General features: G+C 33.7%; 1 long non-coding RNA gene across 1 annotated transcript; it reads left to right on the top strand.

The window, feature by feature from the left end:
* The first annotated feature begins 1,634 nt into the window (after positions 1-1,634).
* Positions 1,635-2,370, top strand: LOC138857987 (uncharacterized). The gene is made up of 2 exons (XR_011397247.1): positions 1,635-1,937; positions 2,002-2,370. It is a non-coding gene; the product is annotated as an uncharacterized lncRNA (long non-coding RNA).
* Positions 2,371-5,460: the final 3,090 nt, after the last annotated feature.

Below are 5,460 nucleotides of genomic sequence, written 5' to 3'. Positions count from 1 at the left end.
TGAGTTCGACACTTATCAGATGATGCAAAAAATTAAAATCAACTAAAAGAAAATAAATATAAAACAGGAAAATGAAGCCAAGTTGCTTATAATAAAAAGGAAAAATAAAAATATTTTACACTATCTCTACGGGCATTAAAATGGAACAAGCAATATAAGCGATTGATAGACTTTGCAATAACATTTTTTTTTATCCTGACATTCCTATATAACAGTGTGAAAGTTGGGTAAATCAGACAAAAACTACGCCTACTTCCCACACAACAGAATTTTAAGTTCTATCTGATTCTTATACCTGCCAGTATACAAAGTATACAAATCAAGAACCAATCAATTTATCGGGATAAAACTTTGCACAAATAGTGCTCTCAAGGTATTTCATTTTACAGTAACTTTTCAAGAACCCAGACGCCAAATTTGTGGACCCCCAATCTGTGAGATATATTATTGAAATTCGGGAAAAATGTTTATTTGATAATAATATACCTCTGTGACAAAATGGGTTTAATCGGATTAATACTTCCCTTAGCCCCCATTTATTTAATATAAAGATTTTCGAACTTCCAGTTGACTTTGCAGCACATAATCGGTCAATGTGGTAGTTATTTTGATGAAATTGAGAGATCGTCATTACAGTGTATTTCTGTGCCCAAAATGGGTGAAAACTTGCCTTAGCTCCCATGTAACTGATATTGACGGCTAACTTTACTCCATATATTTATAAAATAGTTCGAAAATAGCTTCTCAAGTATATGTAAGCAATGTTAAAATGGATGCAATCAGCGCTTCCATTTCTCTGCCCCAATATATTATATGATACTAAATTGGTTTGGAATCCATTCACGATTTCGTCGAACAATCAAGTTCAACCCGTTTACTACATTGTTTAATATTGCCAACACCTGAAGGTATTAAGACGACTTTGATCCGAACTTAGCCCTTCCTTACTTGCTTAAGTTATAATTGTAGCCTTTTACAGACGATTCAAATAAACTACTCATACGAGGAGCGCTTGGAGGGATTAATTGTCAATTAATGCCTTGAAGAGCGTAACATTTTACAATATAAGTGAGAGCCTTTTAACAAATTCGACAAACAGTCTTTCAGTTGCTTTTTTATTTTCAAAAAAGTGAGAATTTCAAAATTTCTACTTATTACCTTTTTTGTGTTTCTAGTCAAGGGGGTATATGAGCGGGGGGATGAAACCAAGTGGGTCACCTAGAGGACACTCGGGACTTCCATTATCACCATCATTACCGCCACCAGGAGCGTGGAAATCCTATAGGACTCACTCATTATTTTTTAGGGAAAACCGCGCCTTCCGGCGAGGCAAGCGAGTTAAGGAACGTATTACTGATCACATTATACCACCAATATTCTAAACAAACAAACATCAAAATAACCTTATGTTTCAGTAAACAAAATTTATCAAAACAACCTTATCTCTGAATGAACAGAATGTATCAAAACAAAATTAAACAAAATACATCAAAACAACCTTATCTTAGAACAATGCAAATTTATCTAAACAAACAATATGTTATATGTAAAAAAACCATCAACAAGTAATAAGTAAACACACTAGTTAGTATAAATAGCAGTAAGATCTATGTAACAAGTTAGTCTTAAGAAAATCAATAAAGAGTACACATTTCGGTGCAGTATATTTTTAATGACTCATATCGTGTAAACGATAGTAACTAACGCATGCTGCGAGCCTAGCATTACGTCTTTATCTAAAAAGGCCCAGTTAAATCGACACTTGTTATGGTGAAGGGCAGAGCAAAATTGCAGTGTTCAGATGGAGGTGTTGCCATTATCTGCGTTCGCATTTTATGCATGTGCATCGTACAAACATTCAACATGAAAATGCACAGCTGTATTTCGAGATTAATTCGTGTGATATAAAACTCATTAGCAATGCTGAGGTAGCGTTTGTAAGTCTAGGCGCGTCAGTGTATCCCATTACGAATATGGTGATCCCTTAACTTTGTTTTTCAGTTGGTCTACCGATTTGAACATGTAGACAACTACTCTGAACGCTCAGGGTAAGCATGAAAATCGATCAAGGATGTTGGTATTATTCTATATTGCATAAAAAGTATCGATTCTTCGACTTTCAGACGAGCATGTAGCGAAGTATCAACACAATATTAAGAAAATTGAGAAACGTGGGAAATGGTCAGCAGCGATGACTGTAAAATGATCCATTTCATTGAAAATCTTGGACCGTAATGTTTTTCCACCTTTTATTTGAAAACACGGCTTCATTAATTGATCCGAAAACTAAAACACATAACGGTGAACGAAGCTAATTTAGTATTTTAAGTATTTAACGAATAAATAATAAACCTTACGCCATACAACCAAGTCTTATTTGTTCTTTTTGGAGCTTAGCTGGTAGATTCCCAGCTTTCCATTTCTGCTGATAACAGCTATGCTTCCTGATTTCACATTACTGCCAACTTAATTCGAGTAATCTGGTAAGGCATTTCATAGAAATGTAAGAGAATTACTCATCATATCATCCTTCCACGCAAGTCACTGCTACTACAAAAACTCGAATGCAATCAAAGAGTAAGCGCGGAAATTAACATATATATACACACCGTGCAATAAATAAAACCTTTGTGTGAGATGAACGATTATACGTACATAAGGTATATATAGGTTAAAATAGTCAATTGGGCCTTAAGAAACTTGTAAAAAGAATGCTAACGGTTTTAATCGACACAAATTGGAGATTATTAGATTTCTAAATCAAAATGAAAATAAGTAAGGAAGTGTAACCGGACATCTTATACTCTTACAACTTGCAAGAATCAAAGCCCGGAAAATTCAGGCGCTAGCAATACTTTATATAATATTAAACAAGTAAGGAAGGGCTAAGTTCGGATGTCACCGAACATTTTATACTCTCGCAAAGTCAAATGGGGAAATAGGCGTGGTGATAATCCGATTTCGCCCATTTTCGTACTATAACAATGAAATATGAGAAGAATATTACGATGCCACGCCCACTATCTAATTTTGAACGTGGTTCCTATAAAATCATCTTATACCATCCTAGAGAAAAAATTTAATGTTTCTGGCTTGTTTATTGCTTGATTTATCGCGCTTATAGAAGTTTTTAACAGTACCGTTATATGGGGAGTGGGCGGGGTTGTCAGCCGATTTCACCCATTTTCACACCGTCGATAGAGATGCTAAAACATTAGTTCCCTGTAAATTTTGGTATTATAGCTTTAGTGGTATAGGAGATATGCCCGCTAAACTTATTAGGGGGCGGGACCACGCCCACTTTAAACAAAAATTTAAACTGCAGATGTCCCTCCCTAATGTGATCCTGTATACCAAATAAGAGTTTTTGATTAATGGCGTTTTGTGGGCGTGGCAGTGGTCAGATTACGCCCATCTGCAACACCCACCGTCTTACGGTACCAAGAAACATGTGTACCACGTTTCATAAAGATATCTCAATTTTTGCTCAAGTTACAGCTTGCACAGACGGACAGACAGTCACCCGGATTGCAACTCGTCTCTTCATCCTGATCATTTATATATATTATATTATATAATATATAACCCTATATCTAACTCGATTAGTTTTAGGTGATACAAACAACTATTAGGTGAACAAAACTATTATACTCTGTCGCAACAAGTTTCGAGAGTATAAAACCCTTCAAATGTGATATTATCACACATTTTGACCAACCTGAACGGTTTAAATAAAGGTAGAAAGACGGAATTCATTTTATCGGGTTTATTAGAAATAGAGAAAGGAACAGGCTGATTGCATTAATTTTGACATTGCTCAGATATTTTCGTAAACATATTTCGAAGCAATTTATATATAAACAAGTAAGGAAGCGCTAAGTTCGGATGTAACCGAACATTTTATACTCTCGCAAAGTTAAATGGTATACTCGTTATATTTCTGATATTTCTTTATATATTTTAATAATTAGACACATTTCACAGTGAAAATAATTAGAGCAATTAGTAAACTAAATTTGCTCAAATTATGAAAAATTGTTCTTGTGTTTTTTGTATACGCTTATAATTGATTTTATATAGAATGCATTACAACTGTATTGAGAAGTATGAAAAGAAATCGTTTTTGGACAATGAGTACCATTTTTTATTTATTATATCCATATTATTATACATGTTTAGCTTAAAAATAATAAATATTAACAACTATAAAAATAACATTATTATATTAATTTGTATATAATATTTACAATATTAAACATAACTTTTTATAGAGAATCTTATACATATATCCAAATTATATTTCTTTTCTCCTTGTACAATCTAATTTCTTTCATATATTTATGCAAAAACATTCTATACATATAATTTAAATTTTCTTAATTATATTATTTACATATTTTTCTTAAAATTGTCTTAAAAACTACTGTCAAAATTGCTATACTATTCTAATTCGATTATATTTGAAAAAAAAAATTGAGAACTATTGCACTAAGTCTGAAAACTTTGGTTCGAAATAGAGACACAAATACTGTCATGATAGCTGTGTACTGTCTCAAAAGTAATTGTATTAACACGGAAAGGATCCATGTTTGAAAATGCCCCATCCATTTGTGTACCGGCATGTGTTGTTAAATATTCTGCACCAAGCAGGGAACTAAATATATGTTCGCACCGACACAAAATTCGTGTTTTCCTAGACAAAAGAGGTTTCTACCCGAAAACTTGTGTTTTCATCCATACAAAATATGTGAAATGAAAACACAATTTTCGCTGAAAACCTGTTGATAATGTAACAAACACGGATGATAAAACAAAATCGAATCAACGATAAACTGCCAGAAGCAACTAGTTAGCGAGTTCGTAGTTGCCAGAATGTTCTAGAAGCAATGTTTTGTTACAGATTTACTATATAAGGGCTGCCGGACACAGTTCTAGTTAGAGTTTTGTCCTGATAAGAACAATTGAGATATAAGCAAGAAGTTGTAAGCTCGAATAACGAGCAATAAGTGTTAAGTTGTTGGAGTGAAACGAACTCAAGAGTGAGTTACAAGTAGGCGATTTATCGAGAAATCCGTTACAATTGGTGTCATAAGTTGGATTGTCAAATAAATTCCCAAGGAGGTAATTATTTGAAAATGGCCAAGTTTAACGATCTGAAGATTCCACAACTGAAAAAGGAGCTGGAGCATCGTGGTTTGACGACAAATGGATTAAAAACTGAATTACAATCACGGTTGAGAGAGGCCATGGAGGCGGAAAACATTAATGTAAAGGAATATGTCTTTCACATGGAATTAGAAGAAGAGACAACAAAGATAGAAGAAAAGGAAGAGGCTCAATGCTCGTCAAAGATTGTGGACATAAACATGGTTTTTGCCGCAATATCGCAAATGTCAACGCAAATATCGACACAAATTAAAGAACAGGATACACGTATGTCTCAAATATCAACAGATATAT

The sequence above is a fragment of the Bactrocera oleae genome, chromosome X (genome assembly GCF_042242935.1).
Source record: "Bactrocera oleae isolate idBacOlea1 chromosome X, idBacOlea1, whole genome shotgun sequence".
Lineage (NCBI taxonomy): Eukaryota > Metazoa > Arthropoda > Insecta > Diptera > Tephritidae > Bactrocera > Bactrocera oleae.
Note: the sequence above shows the minus strand (reverse complement) of the source record. Positions and strands in the feature narration are given on the sequence as shown.